This window comes from Anopheles arabiensis, chromosome 2 (assembly GCF_016920715.1).
Source record: "Anopheles arabiensis isolate DONGOLA chromosome 2, AaraD3, whole genome shotgun sequence".
NCBI lineage: Eukaryota > Metazoa > Arthropoda > Insecta > Diptera > Culicidae > Anopheles > Anopheles arabiensis.
The window spans coordinates 19,339,660-19,359,375 of record NC_053517.1 but is presented as its reverse complement, the minus strand read 5'-3'; the positions used below and the strand labels follow the sequence as shown (position 1 = coordinate 19,359,375).

The 19,716-nt window shown below is 46.3% G+C and overlaps 1 protein-coding gene across 5 annotated transcripts in view; it reads left to right on the top strand.

Moving 5' to 3' along the window:
* Positions 1-1,473: 1,473 nt before the first annotated feature.
* Positions 1,474-19,716, top strand: part of LOC120895790 (mucin-19-like) — a 38,746-nt gene continuing 20,503 nt past the window's right edge. For 2 of the 5 annotated variants that reach the window (XM_040299435.1, XM_040299429.1), the window contains exons 1-2: positions 1,474-1,573; positions 3,474-3,920. The gene's annotated coding sequence lies outside the window, so the exon portion shown is untranslated. Of the gene's footprint in view, positions 1,616-3,473; positions 3,921-19,716 lie in introns of all 5 variants that reach the window. The other 3 variants (XM_040299433.1, XM_040299431.1, XM_040299432.1) reach the window with 3 other exon arrangements.

Sequence of the window (19,716 nt, the reverse complement as noted above, 5' to 3'; positions counted from 1 at the left end):
ATATCGTGTAAATCAGAGTAATTTTAAAATATTTTACATTTCCTCATATATATCACTGATTTTTCACCATTTGCAGACGCTCGGACCTAAAATGCTAGCAAATGCTGACCCGTTTTCCCCCTTTCGTTTCGAAACCTGCTTTACATAAAAGGGTGGCATTATGTATTCTACCAATAAGCATAACAATTGCCATTGTTCTCAAAGTTCTTCTTCGGAACCATGGCACGATCCATTCCATTGCCCAAAACTGCCCATTTTCCAATAGATCATTGCCTAGAGCCAACGGTCGAAAGCCATCATCGAGGAAAATAAAAAGGATTCATTCGAAGCCATGCAGTGAAGACCTAGCGAAGAAAGCCGGGCCCGGTCAAAAATGCCGGCAAAAAAGGAAAACATCGTTAGCGGGTGCAAAATTTTGCTGTCGGCTTCAGCAGTCGTCAAAACCCAGCAGGAAAGTTGTCGTTGGCCATGGAGGAGGAGGAGGCGGCGGCGGCGGCAGCAGTGGTGGCGGTCATGACGGCGACGTAAGCAGCCTTCGACAGCTGGGACGCACCACCGAACACCAGAAAAGGCCGCAAACCCACACAAACAAGCGCACACACACACGCATGCACGCACACACACACACACACACACACACACACACACACACACACACACACACACACACACACACACACACACACACACACACACACACATGTATGCGCACGGAGAGTCTCTACACAAAGGAAGCTCTCGCGGACGCGTGTCGGTGTAGTAGTGCCGGCGGTCGTGGAAGGTTCTTTTTGCTGTTGTTGTTGTTGGTGTTGCGATGTTGCGAAAGGTTCAGGATGGAAATGGCGCCGGGGCGAAGCTTGGTGGTGTGTAGTTGTGTGTGGGTAGCAAGAATTCGATTTCCACAGGGGATGGGGCAGGAAGGGCACAAGCAAGCACGAGGGATGGAAAGGGGTGCCCGGAGGCACGTATCAGGTTTTTTTTGCTAAAGCCAACCGTACTGAGAGCGAGAAAGGGCTAGAAAGAGCGCAAAAGGGCCGAATGATTCTCTCCCGCTTATGCACCCTCTCGCTCATTCTATCGCACTCTCTCTCTCTGTACAACAAGGGTAAGCTGGTGTGTGTGTGCGCGCGGTGAAGCAACAACCGGTCGACGGTACAGTGTGTGTGTGTGTGCATGTGTTTGTGTGTGTGTGTGCGTGTGTTGCTGGGATTTTCCTGCGTTGCTGGTACTGCTGCTGTTGCTGAGCACGGAGCGAAAAGTGGAATCGCAGTTCGCCGCGGCCCTTTGCAACGGTGTGCGTACAATCGTGCGCCCCATTCAGTCTCTGCCGTGGGCACACTAGCATGCGAGCGAGTGAGCGAGAGCCAGCAAGTGTGAGCAAATTTTGCGCGAGAGCGCATCATATGGCGAAGGGGCGCCGCGTACCGGAGAGAGAGAGTGAGAGACTGCACACGCACGGTCAGCACAGAATCGGGCACACACGGGTATTACTCGGAAAACAGCTTTGGCGTAGTGTTGACGCGCTCACGGTTAATGCGCCCGCTGCCCTACGAGAACAACGCGTCTACCGCGGGTGAGTGTGTTTTGCGCTGCTGCAAATCGGAATCGGCTGTAGGTGCGCGCTCCCCCATCATCATCACGCACTACGAGGGGGGGGGACTACTGTTTGACGACGGAAGCAACAATTCTCTTGCGTTTCCTCCCCCTGCCCTCCCTCTCGTTCCCTCACGCACGTATCTAGTGGCGCGCTCGGCTCGGCAAAACAACACAACCGCGCACGGACCTCCCTCGGATTGTCAAACCACGGTTGCGAAGGCACGGTCGTCAAAGTGCCGGTCAAAGTGCCTATTATGTGTGCAGTGTGTATGTGTGTTTGTTCTCGGAAGCCCGTCCGGATATGGTGGTGTAAAAACCGGTCACGGCCGTCTTCGAAAAGCCCAAAACACACTCCGCACGAAGCGAGAGGCATCGTGCGTGCGCTTGTGAATCGGTCGTGTGTGGTGGAGGGGGGGTGGAGGGGCGCGAAGGGTGAAATTCACTTATTTATAGAGGGGTGGGAGGGTGGGTGGAAGGAGTTGCTTTGGAATTGTTTTTGCTGTTTTTCGTTGCGCATCTCCATACAGGACCGGGCATGCTTTGATGATTGTGTGGGACGAGAAAAAAAGGCTTGCTACGATCACTACGTCACAGTGTTTGTTGGTTGCTTCCACTCTTCACTGAAGGGGGTGTAGGGGGAAGGTTTTTGGCGAAAGTAAGCCAAGCGCAAACCCCATCACTGCGAATCGGTGCAATCGTGCGTGAAGGAAGCGAAGTGAAATGGTGCTGCAGTTTCCATCATATTCGTGGCTAGGAAGCAAAAGGGGAAAAACTTCAACATCGCCGCCTCCCCACGGCTGTGTGTCGGGCTGCTGCTGCCCTTCTGTGTGTGCTCCAAGTCATCCAAAGGGCAACCAAAACACTACTACCACACGGCGAACGCTGCTCGCTTGCCGCTACACCGGCTTCGGAAAAGTCGCGACTTTTCCACCGACTCCGGTGTGCGCCTGGGGAAATTTCCGCTGTGCGATTTTGTTGTTGTTGTTGTTGCTGCTCGTTTTCCCTCCCGATCGGCAGTCGGGTTCGGCTTTTCCGCAAAGGGCGAGCGTGTGTTTGTATGCGTGTGCGTGTGCGTGTTTGTCGGTCATCGTTGCGCCGTGTGTGTGTGTGTGTGTTACGCCATCGTGTTTTCGCTCCGTGTTTTCGCCCCGTCACCGCGCACTGGGGTCGGCGGGTTCCGTTTCCGTTCGATTGACAGCTTTTTCGCCCCGGTCGGTCGGTCGGTCGTCGTGTTGTGTTGTGTTTTCGTATCCTCGGCTGTTTTGTGTGTTGTTCCGCCGTCTCTTTCTTGCGCAGGCGGGTTTTGGTGCGCCGCGCTTGAATGCACGGTCGCGTTTTGGTAGTAGACGTGTTACGGTTTTTGTTAGTGAATGCTGCTCGCTAGGAGGGAGTGAGATAGGGAGAGAAAGTGGTTTCTGTTTTTTTTTTCTTAGCTACGTTAAATATGTTTAAAAGTTTTCAAATGTTTTAGGTGAAAAATAATTATTAAAAACATACTTATTACGGTGCTAAAAGTTTTTTTTTTATTAAAAAGCTTACGTTAGTAATTTCTAACACACTTCTAGCTGTGCTATGCGAAAGAGAAAGTGCGAGTAGAAGCGCAAGAAAGGGGAAAGAGCGAACCCCTGTGCTTCACTATATACAAGCGAGCGACGCTTGTACATAGGCACTGGCGCACAAGGTTGTGTGGAATTTACATTGTGCCGGGTCAAGAAGTGTGTTGTGCATTGCAGCCCAAGCAACGTGGAATTAGTGATGGGGATGGTAGAGGAAAAGGGTGGGAGGCGCATATATCCAGCCCCTCAACATTGTCCTCGACCCACCGGTCGGGTTGTGTTGTACATAAAACATCAATTTGGTTTCGTTTTCATTCGCAGGATTTTTCAAACAGCACTAAAGTCATCGAAGGAATGTAAATACATACAGTACAACAAATATAAACAAACAAACCAAACGTGTGAAAGTGTTACCATACATTATCCAGCTAGTGGGTGGTATGTGTAGGTGGAGTATTCAAAAACGTATCAATTTAAAGGAGAAATGTATTTTTTCAGCGTGCAAGTGTGAATAATTGACTAGTGCATAATAAAAAAACAAAAGTTCTTTTTTCGGAAAAATAATTGGATTATGTAACTGTGCAAATGGTGCAAAGAATAAACAGTTTGGAGCTTTCCAGTAATTGCTCCCTGAAGCTTTTCGAAGTGTAACATCTCATCTCAACCTGCTATGCCTACCCTAACACAGGCAACAGCAGTGGAAAAGGATTACACAGGACACAGGACTTGACGGGATACGGTAGCTTGAAAATCACGGCCTTCGGAAAGGTAAGTTTATTAATGACCAGAACAATATTGATGAAATTGTCATATTCTTCTTTCCAATTTTTGTTTACCATTTCAAAAATATTATGCGAAATGTTAACTCCACCTATTATTATTACTGTTTTATATTTATACCCCACTTCATCTGGTTTAATCTATAAGCAAATGATTTTTTTATATTGTCTTTAGTTTGCATATTCCATGTTATGCAATTATCCATTTGTATGTATTTTTTTATTAATTTCCCGTCATGATCCATGTACAACATGTAATGAACTATTGGTGTGCTCTCTGAAGCAGCGCACCCAAGACTCTGATTCCGACTTCGGCAAAATCTGAACCACTAGCTACGTCCTGAGTCGGAGTCGTTCGCAATCTTTCGGAGTCAGCTGGAGTCGTAGTCGGCTGCAGGCATTTCATTTCGTGGTGTTTTTTCTCTTTTGCTTTGCGCGTGCACTACCTCAACAGAATCAGGCCGATTCCGGACGACTCCGAACGAATCCGTACGAATCCGACTCTGGACGACTCCGCAAGATTTCGATTCCGGGCGACTCCGGACGACTCTGGATGACTCCGGACGACTCCGAAAGACTCCAACTCCGGACGACTTTGGTTGACTCTGGTTGACTCTTGGTGACTCTGGATGACTTTGGATGTCTCCGACTCCTGATAACTCCGGGCGATTCCGGATACTACAACTCCGGTCGACTCCAACAACAGCCGACTTCGAACGAATCCGACTGCGGACGACTCCGAACGATTCCGACTCCGGACGACTCCGGACGACTCCGCACTACTCTGGACGACTCAGAACGACTCCGACTTTGAACTCCTCCTAACGACTCTGGATGACTCCGGACGACTCCGCACGACTCCCCACGACTTTCACTCCGGGCGACTCTTGATGACTCCGGACGACTCCGGCTGACTTAGGATCACTTCGGGCTATTCTGGACGGCTCCAGACGATTTCAAACTGCTCCGCATATGAGGACCTACCTTCTTGAGTCAGTTCTGAATATTTGCCCAACATTACCCATTACTATGATGAACATATGCTTTAAAGTTAAACATAATTTACATCATCCTATTTGCAGTAGTTCAAACAACTCTTAGTATGAAAATACTCCACCTAAATATCATATAAAGCTTCTAGATCAGATTAAAAAAAAGAAGTACAAGTTATTTCATCAAATCTAAAGCCAAAAAAGAAGAAGAAGAAGACCAAATGCAACATGTAAGACCAAGGACAGTGTAATAGTAAATGGCTCAAACACATACCAGTCTTAGCTACAATTCCCAAAACGTCAAACGGAATTTTCTTGAAATCGACTAACAAATTAGTCATAATATTCGCCATATCAGATAAGTCTAAGACAGCCGTACACCGACAAGGGTTGCTCCATGAAAGAATAATGGGATTTGTATACCCTTTTTATGCAATATTCCAATGAAATTCTAAAATAAACCAATTACATGCACTGAAAGTAACTAAGCCACGCAATTCACACGTCCTCGCTGTGTTAGCAACTAATCATCTTGGCTATCATCCTAAACAGAAGTAGTTGCACGGCTTACATTCTATCTGTTATTTACCTGCGATCATTCTTTTGGTGTGCTGCCAACAACACACTGACACAGCTCCTGATAGCTGCCCGAAGTGTGCCGGCAGCTCTAAAGTCTGTGCTTTCTCAATCACCCATATAGTCCGTAAAGTCCCCCCTATGTGAGGTAGTTACTTAGAAGAAAGAAAGAAAGAAAAAAAGCGGTAGCTATCTCCCCTTGCAGCGTGTTTAGTGTTTCAGTTGCTTATTTATTTGCCCCCTTGCGTATGTGGTTGCCCCGGGCTGCCCCGTTACACTCACTGCTCACTGCTGTGGGACGGGCGAGTCTCGGCGCCCCTCCAACAGCCTGCCAGTACATAAGCTGTGTGAGGGACTCACTTTTTTTTACTCGTTCTGCTTTGCCTTGATAAACCGTTTCTGTGGCACATTCCAAGGCTAGTAGTACGGGTGTTGGCAGCGTTGGTTTCGATACTTAACGTTGGGTAGGTTTTTAAACACGTACAAATACTACACACACACACAGTCGTTTTGGTAGTGCTTTTGCCGTGTGCTTTGGTTGACGATGCTGAAGATAATGAGGGACGGCGACGATGACGGCAGCAAAAGAGCCGGTGGAAGCTTTCAATGAGACAAAACTTTCGGCATGTTGAAGGAAGGAAGGAGTCGTGGTTGAGCTTTCGATCTGTTTGCCTCGTTAATTGCAGGCAATTTCTGACATCACAACGCTTTTTTTTATGAATTAGTGGACTTTTGATGGTACAGCTCCTTTAATCCTTAATGATTCTTCCGTTTTCCTCTTGTAAAAAGCGTCTGAGTTTCAAAATGTCGCTCCCGCTATTGGCGTAAGTAATCAGATTTGCTGAGCGACTATGTTTACCACCAATTAGCAAGGTAAATAAAGCTCCTTTCCTCTCCCCGCGGGCGCTCATCTGCCGACGAAGCCAAAGTCAAAGCAGAGCAAGTCCAATGGCAGTATGTTGCCCAGCGGTGGAGCCGGTTGTATTGCAGCAAAGAACAGCAGCGAACATGGGAAAGGAAAAATCTGCCCTCCCACCGTCAGTTAATTTGTTCATTTTTGAGGCAAATGTGAAGCATTCCGGCCCCAAAATCGATACCTTGAACCGACTCAAAACCAAAACAGGGCGGAAAAATACATACAGCATTGAAGAAAAAGCACTGTCTCTGCGTGTGTACCAACTGCTGCTCTACACATACGCAAATTTTTGCCCCATGTCAACCGTGGGAAGGCGGTGGAGATTTAGGGGTAAAAAGGGACCTCCACAGGAACATGTTTGGGAGGAAAACATTTCAAACCAAACCCGCTCGGTCGCTGTTTTTTCCCCTCCGACTGCTTGGCCGCCTGGCGAAATGGCATATATCAGACAAACATAATTAAAATGTTGCTTTTGTTCGTAAATGGTGGGTCGTAAAAAAGTGAGCATAAGTTTATTACGACCTTCCCCCTTCTCGCGCTCGTCGGGGGTTTTTATTATTTTGTAACTTTTTGCAGTGCAGTCACAGGTAATGGCAGGGGAAAAGAGAACTTACTTTTTCAAAATAACATAATCGTCTGTAGAAAAAATGACGAAAAATGTATTCATCATCGTTTAGTGTAGCTATTATACTACTCCAAACGTCCAGTCTTTCGTATCGTATCGTATTTCGTATTTGAACGGTTTTTTGCAAAGAAATATCACTCGAATATTTTTTTGAGCTTTTGCCTATAGTTATGCTGTGTCTATCGAGTATTGCGCAAAACAAGTAGTTAAACACTATAAGAGTTAGTTTATACAGTAAATCTCAACACAATTGTGTGAATGGTACATGTTAGAAATTCATTTCTTATAGCGTTATCATTCGAAATTGGTTACATACATACAGGGTTTTCCAGGATTTCTTATAGCTGTGGGACATTTTGTTGCCTCCTTCTTACTTGAAATGAACGTAATGGGAATTGGACTCTATAGCACCCTTGTTGGACAAATCCAATAGGAATTTTCAAGGAGCTTTTTCAAAAAGGGTGCCATGTAGTCCAATTTCCATCATATGAAGCTCATTTCCCTTAAGAAAGAGTCTAGGAAGTGTCCTACAACTATGAGCATTCATGGAAAACCCTGTAAAAGCCAGCACTATTTGCATTAATACGGCAAATGTGAATGCAGTTTAGAATACAACTACTCACTAGCACTGAGACCCGCAACATATGTACCTTAAGAACACAATATACTCAGGAAAACGAACGGAACAAACGGTTAATTCGGATGAGAAATCTTTCTATGATGATTATCTCATTTAAATTAAATGAAAGGTGATCGTACTTTCGATGATTGCGTATTAAAACCTTGGGGAAAATGACACGCGGGTTCTCCAATGGCTAGCTGTCAGAAGGGCTATTCTACCACCTGGTCTCTTACAACATCCTTGCTTTGAACTCCCTAAATGTCAAATGAAGATTTGTCAAAATACACTGGACGCGGTGCGACCTGTAGTAATTTATTAACCATGCGCCAAATCCGATCTGGAGCATCATGCCAGCGGATAATTTTGCCATTTTGAAATAATACATCTTATCTAGTAGCTTGCTAAATAAGTCTAATATTTAGCCCAGGATTTACATAAAAAGCACAAAATAATACAATATCTAAATACACCATTGGTTCTCATGGAAATGTGCTCTCTTTCCTGTGGAGTGAATCATTTCAACTCTCCTTGTGGGATGAGGATGCAGTAGTCTTCACGACTAATGCACCCTATTCTTAAGGAACGCAAAAGTACGAAATACCAGACAACACACTCGCCATCTTCCAACTGCCAAAGATGTTGCCAAAGATCGAGAAAATGTTTTCCAACTGCTCCATCTTCCCCCACCACAGTTTTGCCCCATCGTGAACGTTCGCGGGCGTCTTTGCTATCGCACGGATTAAGCTGTAACCGATGATAGTACATAAATTTTAAATTATCGACACCTGTTGGAGATGGAGATGTGTGTTTGTGGTGGTTCTCCAACCACTCGCTTTGTCTACTTCATGCCGCAAATGAGGCGAAGAATTTCCACGCATTTCCGCTGGCGCATGTACACGGGCCTGATGGGGAGAGTTGATGGCGAGATACAGGAAGTTGCCGCCCACAGCCAGTCGGTTTGGGATCGAAATGGGAAAGCGCGTCTGTGCGGTGTGCGTCCAAATGAGATTTTAAACAACTTCACCCGCCGCCGGATTACGGATGGGGTCGGGGACTGTTGTTTCGCGGAATGTGTTTCCATTCGGCAGAAGCGCAAGGAGCAGGATAATTCACTTTCAATTACCACGGTGTCAATTGAATGAACTTGAAAGTATCTCAATAAAGGGATACATGAACACTGATTTAAGCATGCAATGAATTCGCTTCTTCAATAGGATTTTTAAAAGATGTTTGTATGTTTTTTTCTTCTTCGGGCTGTACCTTTTTATGGTAAAAGCTTGCTTCCATGTAACAATCCAAAAACAACCATGAACAGGTAATGCATCATCACGCACACGAACACTTAAAAAAACAGCCAGTCTCATCTGCCCTGTCTGAGCTTTCGTTCGTTATCATTTTAACAATTTAAGCACACCCAATATTTCATATTTCACACCAATCATTAATCATACCAATCACCGGAAAATGCCTCCCCCCCGTCCAACCCCTGTTCTGCACCTGTTCGATGGGTTCGTGCGGACGCAAAAAGAAGCTCCCAGGGGCGCCCCAAACTCTCTGGGTGTCATGATTTCCCTCCATCATCCATCCGGGGAACGTGCCGTTCGTGCCTCGTGCCCCGGAGGACCGTGATGCAATCACTTCACAGATGCTCAACAAGCTTCCTTTTTTGTGTTGTTGGTGTGTTGTCGTGGGGATGAAAAGCGCAATCAGCGGAAAGAAAGCGGTGTTGTTTGCAGATCCTTTCTGGTGAGCTTTTCCACCTGCTTTTTCCAGCGCGCACAGTCAGCGTCAATCAGTTCAAAGATGATTAATGCTCTAGTGCTGGGATGGGATGGGGCGCATTGGTAGAAGAACAGGAGGCAAGGCAATCTCGAGTCATCGGCACGTACAAAGGCCGAACAAAACAGAACAGAGCTTATGCTGACGGTATTACAAGAGCGAACAATTTGGGATAAAACAAAAGGTTCTGTCGTCTCCTGCTCATAGAATGGTAGGGTTGGTTGGAACTTTCCCTGGAAAGGATTATTTCGTTTTTTAGTTTTAAAAATACATCACTACACCGTTGATTGATATCGACATTTTGCAGTAATGGTTTGGTGTACAACAAAAAACTGGCGAAAGGGAATGATTTTCCAGTTTCTCCACTTGCCTCCACTTTCCTTCTATCGAGCCATGTTTCTCGGGAAACAAAAGATCTTGGCATTCGCCTCGCTACTCGCCCGATGCTTTTTCCGAATTTCCGAATTGAAAGGGAAAGCGAATGCGTTAAATAGGATTACTTTTTAGCCGGTACCAATGGTTTCCCGGATCAGCGGGAAGAAGTCAGATTTGGTGGAAAATGTAACCCACAAAAAAACCCGCCTTGGGAAAATCTGCCCAGACGGCTCTATGTATCGGAGGATCGAACGAAACGTGCCCGCTCTCTCGCTCTCGAGAGATGCCCTTGTGGCAGGACTACATTTTTCGCCGACACGTCGACGTTACTTCTTTTGGTCCTCTCTGTGGAAGACCCCGGACCCCTCGTGGAACGGCAGGAAATTGTTTGCCCAGCTTAGCTTTGGCGTTACGCTGAAGGCACGTTCCTGAGCCGTGGCAAACTGTCGAAAGATCTTCGTCGTTGCTGCCTCCTTTGCCCGGCCACTGTGTGCCATTTTGCAATTCAGCGAACGAGAACGTCGTGCGGATGGAAGCGTTTTGTTTACTCTTTTAACTATGGCGATGGTATTCAGTCCTTAATCTTCCGTGCCGTGCCGAGCTGCGCCAATCCTTTCCCCTGGGTGAAGGTGAAATCTTACGCACCCATACACACTACATTACACTACACCTTTTACCACCTGCGCCTCATTTTGGGTCGTTGTGTTCTCGCGCCCGTTTTGTGGTACGGTGGGAGCACAGTTTACGACGGTCGATGGTAGATTATGGTGCGTCTTTAATATCTGCCAACGTTGTCCGTGTTTTGGCAGACATCTCTGGTAAATGGGGAAAAATGGTTTATCGTTTTCGGGTGTATTTGGAAGCTTATCAATATCATTACGAAGGGCAATTGGGTTGCAAATAGTGTTTCTACAAATAAACTCTTCTTTCAGCTTATATCAAAGAAGCAAATTTGTAACTAATCGAGTGAACTTAACAGGAAACAATCAACATTCTTCCTTGCTCGTAGAAATTCATCAAGCCTCGTTATTTAATTTACAACGCAAAACAGGACACACCGCCTTCCCGTCAATAAAATCGGCGTAGCATTTGCATTTTCCTACCCATGACCTCCCCAACAAACTTCTCTTTGCGTTCCGTTCTGCTGCTTGATGACGGTTCTGCTTTGCCTCTTTGACATCTTTGTCTTGAGCATAACTTTTCCTTGGGACCGTCAAAAAAGAACAAAAATAGAGCCTTACTGTGTGTGTGTGTGCTTCCCTAAATTGACCATGAATTACCTGTTTATTTTCCATCTTTATTAAAAAGTTTCCACCTCTCTCCCTTCGAGAGCCACAAGAATCGTCGACCGTTCTGCGAAGGTTTAGCTTCCCCAAAAACGGTCTTCTCCCTGGTAGCACACCCAACACTAATGCTAATGGGTCCAGCTTCCGGTGTTTCTTTTTTGTGTCCTGGTTTTTTTTTGCCTTCCCTTCACCAAAGGACGGAGCAAGCCACTCTCGCCGTTACCTGTTGAATTAACAAATTGAAAAATGTTATCAAATATTTGCCCAAAACTCCTCCACCACCATCGCGTCCTGCATCATTGTGGGCTAAATGTGTGTGTGTGTGTGTGGGGGGGGGGGGGAGACGCACAATGATCGCACATTTAAAAACTCCACAACCGATGGTGGCGCAACACCCCCTCTCTTTCCACGGTATCCGTATCGAATTATGGGCTTATCGCGACCACGATTGGGCCGCTGCTGCTGCCGTAAGTTACTTCGATTGAGTGTGAAATCGACGTTGACTCTTCCCGCGGGGAGAGAGAGAGAGAGGGCTGCGAATGTCTGCAAGAAGTCGAAAAAACTTTCCACTGGTGGTAGAACAATCAACTGCTATGGGTGGGTGGGTGGTTGGATGGGACCCCGTCGATCGGATGAAAACCGATGGAAATCAATCAATTTAATGGCATTTCAAACATTTACGCCGCCGTGCTTCCTTTCCGAATGTGGTGTGGCGAAACGAAAGGAAAGCCTCCACATGTAATGGCGTCGTTTTGGGGGGGGTGGGGGTTGTTTTTCCTTTTCTTTTGCGACCGGACTAAGGAACACACCGGAAGACGAAAAGCCGCCACCTGACATAGGGGTGGGGAGGATGTGGTGAGATGCAGGAGCGGTTTGTTGGTTTTCCGGCTTTGGGCCGAGCTGTTTTCCTTTGCTCTCAATTTCTCGTCCTCTCTCTTTCTCTCTCTCTCTCTCTTTCTCTCGTGTAACGGTATCGTTTTCCTTGGCGGGATTGTGTTTTTTCCCTTCTGTATTGTCGAATTGAAAGCGATTGTTTTTTTTTCTTCTTCACTTCGCTTCAACTTGTTCTTCCTTCGACCGTCGGGATGGGGTGTTCCATTTTCCCCGGACCGGAAAAGTCAACGGTACGGAACAGATAAAGTATCCAACCGTTTGACTTATCTTCCTTCACACTGCGTCACTTCCTTGATCACTTTTCTTCTAGGAAGCAGAACGAGAGTTAGAGACAGCAAAAGGAGAAAAAAAAACACTTCCTCCACACACTCCTCATCCTCCAATCGTTGTAAGAGATGTAAATTTCGTGAGAAAAATTTGCCATCTTCACTTCACGGTGTGGTGGATGGCGACAGGGAGGGTGCATAGCGCGTACCGATCGGTCATGCTATTCGTCTTATTACCCATTCCGCCCTATGTACACGAACCATAGCACCAACGCAGACACACACACACAAAGGAATCGTTCGTCTTGCTCTACACCCATCGAGCGGCATTTATTCACGATCACGATGTTGTTGATTTTATTTATTTAACAATCTATTTCAATTTATTCGAATTTTCTTCCCCGCATCTCGCCTTCTTCTACACCCAAACAACGTGTCGAATGGTGTCGTTGAAAGGTTTACTTCCTCGATGATTTGAGTTTTGAGTAACAGGGACACGGTGATGAGAGAGAGAGACACAGAAACCGTGCGATTCTGTCATAAATTTGCACGGCTCCACCAGCCCAACAGCGCCGCGCACTAATCGGAAACAAAAAAGCGTATGCTAAAGTATGCGTGAAAGATTTGCCTGCCGGAGGGCGGCGCGCGTTTTCTTCTGTACAGTGGGGACGGCATCATGCAGTCGCCAATGGTTACGACGCGAAGGTGATGATGATAAGAGCAGATGGTTGCTTTTTTTTTCGCTTTGTTTTTGTTCGATACGGACAGAGTTGGGGGTTTTGTAGAGTTTTGCATGTTGTCGCATTTGAACATTATTTTTGAGTTGATTTCTGTTCAAGTTCATTACAGCGGAGGGCGAAGCGATAGCGATGCAAGCGATGTGCCCAAGGAAACGGATTCTTAGGCTATGACCAATGGGTAGTAGAACTCCATTGGATCGTCGTGGTAGATGCGGCCTGGGCTTGTATTGAATGATTCCAGTGTTTTTTTTTATATATATTTAAGCGTTATTCTCAAATATATTTGAAGAATATCTACCTCACGATTAAGGGATCTTTTTCTTCATCTTCGTTTTCTTATTTGACGCAACAATTGCCATCAGGTACATTGTCCATGTCCATGCATTATAACAGGTGGGCTGACCGGAATCGGCATTATAAGAGCCGGAATCGGCTCCGGAATCGGAATCGACTCCGGAATTGGTTCCGGAACCGGCTCCAGAATCGAAATTGGCTCCAGAATTGATTCCGGAATCGGTTCCGGAATCGGCTCCAGAATCGGAATCGACTCCCGATTTGGTTCCGGAACCGGCTCCAGAATCGAAATCGGCTCCAGAATTGATTCCGGAATCGGCTTCGGAATCGGAATCGGTTCCGAAATCGGCTCCGGAATCGGAATCGGCTCCGGAATCGGAATCGGTTCCTGAATCGGCTCCGGAATCGAAATCCGTTCCGGAATCGAAATCGGCTTTCGAATCGGAATTGGCTCCTAAATTAGAATCGGCTTCCAAACGGAGTCAGTTTCGGCATCGCCATAAAAATAGGCATTTGGGTCCAATCATACTAAATATTGATAACCGCCAAAAATGAAAAAAATACTTGTAAAAGATCTGACTGATTTCGCTTCTAAAACTTCTTTTTTCAATACAAGAACTAATTGACATTCCAGAGCTAATTCTAATTCTGGAGTCAATTATGATTCGCGATTCCCGATTCCCGTTATCGGGGCAAATTGCGATTCCCAGGTTAATTCCGATTCCGGAGCCGATTCTGATCTCGGATTCGATTGCGGAGCCGACTCGGGAATTGGCTCCAGAATCAACTCCGGAATCGGCTACGGAGTCAACTCAACTAATAAAACCAATTAATACTAAATAATAAAATACTACAAGAAGATAATGAGACGAATATGAAAAGGTGTTAGGATAGTTTTTGAAAGAAACTAGAGTTACAGCAGAAGAAAGGAGATTGTACTTGTTCCTGAAATGCTATATTCTCATTATCACAAGATCTCATAGATGGTCATGTCAAGCTCTTTCAAGAATTCCAAGCAGAACTTTTATTGATTCGAATAATGAAATCCTCATTTTATTCCTCTACATTTAATTCAAAGAACAAAATAGATTGAGTCAATTGTATTCTTCTCCCGTTCCCGTAAATTAACAATAAATTGCAAAACGATCATCATCCAAAATAACCCAACTGCCACACATTATTGAACGGAGATAATCAAATCGAAGGAGATGAAAATGGTTCTTACGATTCGCTCATAATTATGTGTGTAAAGTAGCAATTTCGGGGGAAAAGATCCCAAACGAACCTAGAAATAGGCTTTTTCTAATTGCCCTCTAGGGCAGGTGCCCCCCCCCCCCCCCCCCCCAAGTGGCACCTGGTGTGCCGTCTTTGGAGCATCCAAATTCTATTCCCAACCTCCTTCCCTTCGCCCTGTGTACTCCCAACGCAAAACAGCCCCCCATTCCACGGAGCCGATCGTAAACCAGCACCGCACATATAATCACGAAACATTCCCAACCGCAACGGTTGTGTGCAAGCAGACAAACTCCGACTTCGTCCTTCTTCCCGTCAAAGGTCGAGGATGATAAAAGGGCGTAAAATACATTTTATCTCGACAGCATCATTTGACGCAACGCGCCAACGCAACCCTCCCCGAGAACGTCGGCGAAGGTGTCGCCTACATCTCAACTCGTCCCTTTAATCCTTTTCACCTCGGGAAGCAAGAGAAAGGGAGGGAGTATGCGTGTGTGTGTGTGTGTTTGGGATCGATCGCTTCCGCCTGGGGGAGAACTGCCGTTCAAGGTCGAGGGAGTAAGGGAAAGTTCAACATTTTCCGGTCCCAATCGACGACGACGGCGACGGCGAGCATCATCATTCGCACCCCGGTACAATGTCCCAATCGCACGCTTTCATGGCCCGAAGCGAAAGTGAACCCTTTACACACAAACACACACACACACACACACACACACACACATGGGGCACAGCACAGCATCACACAGTGTAGGTTGTTCAACTTCCCCGATAAAGCTTTTCCAGCTAAAGGATTCGATGCTGGCTGTGGCAGCAGCAGTGTGTAGCGGCATCCATGTACTATACTACTCGGCGTGTAGCAATAGTACGCGCAGCGTGTGTCTTGGGCGCAACATTCGCCATCATACGGTGGGTAATTTCATTGCTTCTTCCCCACCTAAGACATCCCACCCATCATCCCTCGCTGCGAGATAATGAAAGCAGAGAGACAGAGAGTTTGAGGGTTTGCGCTATAGTGCTAAGTAAAATCGCATTACATTTACGCTGCTTGCTGCTGCTGCTATTGCTACCTTCTCGAGCTCGGAATAGCGAGTAGCAAACGGTACCCCAATTCCGTCGTTAATGGTAATGACCCGATAAAGACTCCTTCTGCCCATTAATGGTGCGCTCCGGTGTGCGGGGCACCATACCGGAAAGCAGTTATGGTTTAGCGCTTGCCTCTATTGATTGAATTCTCGAGCACACCACCACTCCCCGGGTAGGAGCTAAAAGTGCTTAGCCGGAAAGTTGTTGGGAAACTCATCTTTCCATTCCTGTTCCAATGGGGACGGACAACAGTTCCAAAAGAAAGCAGCAGTACCTCTCCGACGACCAAACTAAATCCGACCAAAATGCTCACAAATGAGGGCTTTTTCGGTTGTTTGTTTTCCCGTACGACCAAACGCGGCGGTCCCGTGCTCAGAGCTGGTCCCGAGCGGCCCGAGTGGGGTTGTGTGCACTTATTTATGAGCAATTGGATTGCTGAAGCGCGCATGGAGGTGAGAGAATGCTCATCCCCAAAAATCTGCCGCCCTAGTTTGCTCTGGGGTAAAATAGGAATTTGTTGTCATCTAACCATCCCCCCCCCACCCCCACCGCCCGCCCTTGCCACAAGTCTGGGATTATAATTTAGAAATAGAATCCTTCTCTTTGACCCTCTCGGTTGGATGCAACAGAGCCAACCCCTAACAACCTTCCAAACGCTAGGGAAAACTATTGTCAGGGATATAACCGCTTGAAGAACACCGGGGGCAGAAGGCCATAACAGGTTGTCCGTTTTTCGTCCCGTTTGGCCAAAGGATTGTACACCGTGCGCGTTTCATAAATCATTACCACCACCCCACTATTCTTGATTGGGCGCCGAGGAGAGGTGTGTCCAACTGGGACGCTACAATAGAGTCTGTTCGCTTTGTACGAAACTCTTTAGCGTTGGAGGTGGGTCGAGAAAAAGGTGTCCATTGTGTGGTTTCACTCTCCACCAAACCAGTCAAAAGCGCACAATCAAACTGGCCAGGATCGAGAGACGTAGATGGTGGTGGATGCCGCAAATGTGTTGCCTTCGACCAACTTCAACCAGTGTGTCGGATGATTTTTGGTCCTTCGAGCCGGATTTTTGGCGAACGACAGCTTGCCCCTACTCCCCAGAAATGCGGTTGGTAATAATCATAAAACTAATTTCTCTCTACTTTTGGGTTTTTATTCTTCCTGCTGCTATTCCCGTGTGAAACTGAAGTGTGATCGGAACGGGGGAATGAATTTTCATCGAAAAATGGGGTTGTCTAGTAGCATTTGTTTTATGAATTACAACTTTTTTGAACTGCACCATCTGATACAACCGACAACTTTAACTGTAAAAAAAATCCCTATGAGTAGATGGTTCCAATGTACTCGAAATGTTTTTGGGAAGGCAAAGGCAAATTGAATTCTAGCAGTGGCAAACGTAGAATTCCAGAAAATGGTGGAGTATGCGTCATAAATAAACAATCACTTGTACTCTTCGTTCCTCGAAGATTGAATGCGATTTTCGTCTCTCTTTTTTGAAAAATCGTTACAAATGAAATAGAAAATACTCAGGAAATTGCTCGCAATACCATAACAATCCAGTAGCAAAATGTAACCATGCGTGTGTTTACTCCGTGCTTCCTTTTCAGGCGGATTCGAATTGGAAAAGTTCGTTCCCAGTAGCGCGCTGCTTCGCGTTGTGGTTCGAAAAAGAAACTTCTTTTGAAAAGGGGCGAAGCAATGGAGAAAGCTCACCGATAGCATCATAAATCATACCCCTTCATTTGCTTCGGGCATTGGCGTATTTGCACACTTTGCATCATGTATGTTTGTATCGTTTCGTGCGAGTGCGCATCGTGCTGTTATCCTGATTTGGAGGCAGCAAACAACATCATCCTTCAGCATTTCTTCCGACAACCATTTTCTCGGACAGCTTTGACGTACGCTTTTATGCCCGGCAGATGCCCTATGCTCGATGAATCGATCGACCGTCAAGTGAAAGTCATTTCGTGGCATTGAAATGGCTGCTCAAAGGGAAAAAACGGGAGGACGTCAAACGGCGAGCGTCCATCGTCTATGACGTTGATGAAAAGGGTTGAATTTTGATCATAATCAAAAGAGAGGAGGGTGGAGGAAACAACGACCAGCAAGGGATATGAGCACACACGGCACAGGAAGGGCGAGCAGGGCACAACACAACGGAACACAAAACACGATGCGAATCGGCCGGTGTCCCCGACCTTGACCCTCTCGAACAGCGCAGGGAAGAGGCTCCACGGTGTGTATTTGTGGGTGTGTGTGTGTGCCGTCTGCGTCTGGTGGAAGGGATCCTTTTCGCTCCTCATGCCGCAATTTCCAAGCGTCGTCCTAGGTTAGAAACATTTCCCGGCAAACACGAGTGGCGCGCATGTCTATAGCAAACTGTAGCGGTAGGAGAGGGATTGTCGAGGGATTCATACATACCCTCCCGGCAAACGTAACATTGACGTAGAAGAGCGGCTTGCAGCATCCCTTCGCGTCTAGAGAGGCAAGACGGGTGACTACTTCCCCCTAACTCCGAATGAAAAACATGAAGCATAAGCCTGGAGCGGTCGTTTGAAGCGATACAACAACATCATCACGCTTGGTTTGGGAAAAAAGGGGTTTTGAAATTGTTCGAAGCAAGAAGTACTCATGCATGCTTATGAGGCAACCTTGGAAACTTAATCAAGTTCTCGCTCAACGTTCTTTCAAGTGTGTTGTGTGTGTGTGCCTGTGTATGTGTGGTTATAATAAAGTGGAGTCGACCATTTCCGAGTGGGTTTTGGACAAAAACAGCAGCAGGGAGTTTAATTTTTAATTTCTCACTAGTACCTAAGGTGCATTTGTGGCCATAAAAAAAGAGCAACCAAAACACACTCAAACCAGATAATCACTTCCAAAAAAAAAGGGAAACACTTCCATTACAATTATCTAATGACTGCAAAGCTGGTGCTACTTATAAATTTGATAAAGCCAGGTACTACTACTATTCAATTTCACTAACATTCATCTTCTTCCGATGAGCATTTGATCCCGCAGGAATTGTCTACAATCATGCCGATCCAATTTATGCTCTGGCAGTGTTCTACGAACACACAACCCCCTGAAAATGCCCTAGCGACAAGCGAAAAATGGTCTCCCACCGTTGCTGGCTGGCGCAAGTGCAATCACGAACGCTTTCATTTGGTGCAATTTATCTTCCCTCTTCTGTACGGTTCGGCGTTGCTGCCACAAATATGCCCTGCCAGGGGTTTGTGTCACATCTGGTGGATCTGTGGATGCTGATGCCACAAAATGGTGGGGAAACGTATGGCTTGTTGTGGAATCGATTCATTCTTTTCCACCTATTCTGTAGCGTGTACATACGGATGCGATGATGAGACAGGAAGGAAATGATATAAAAAGCAAAGCTTCAGTGTGAAAACACAAAGCCCCAAATTTTGTTGGGGAAAAAGTTTTTAAACCGGAGAACATCTGTGTCTCTGTCTCTTCTCCCGCTAGCTGCACGGGAAAAGTTGGTGCCAACAATGGATTGGTGGGTACAGAACGAGGACATTTTGATCGAGAGAAAAAAAAGGACATCTATAAAACAGAGACATCACATTTGGTGTGTCCGTATCGCAAGGGCCATATCTTTATTGTAAATCGGACGACGGCACAGCATCCTTTTGCTGTTGCTGCCGTCACACGTTATCTTAATTGATTCCATCTGCAATCTGGAACTTTCACTGGTACAAAACAAAAAAAAATCCGTATTCCGACACCTCCCCGGCAACGATAAAGTTATACTGGATTGATCCTTTTTCTCCCCTAATGTGAAGCAAAAACAAAACCGTGCGAAAACCCCAAGCGCAAATATGGACATTTGCGTCCTCGCACCGTCCACCGTGCGTTAGGAAGAGGTAAAGCTTTGGAAAGGGCAAACAAAGCATGCCCCCACCTACCTTCCCACGAGCTAAAATTACTCTAGACATGAAGGTTTTTATTTCCAAACAATCCTTTCGGGTTTGGGGCCAAAACAATATCAGCCAAGCTCCACTTTTCGCCTGCAGGATAACGTATAATGCGCTCCAACAGTAGCTGGTACCCGCCTCGTGTAGCCTGTGGTAGAGAGAAGAGGTAAAG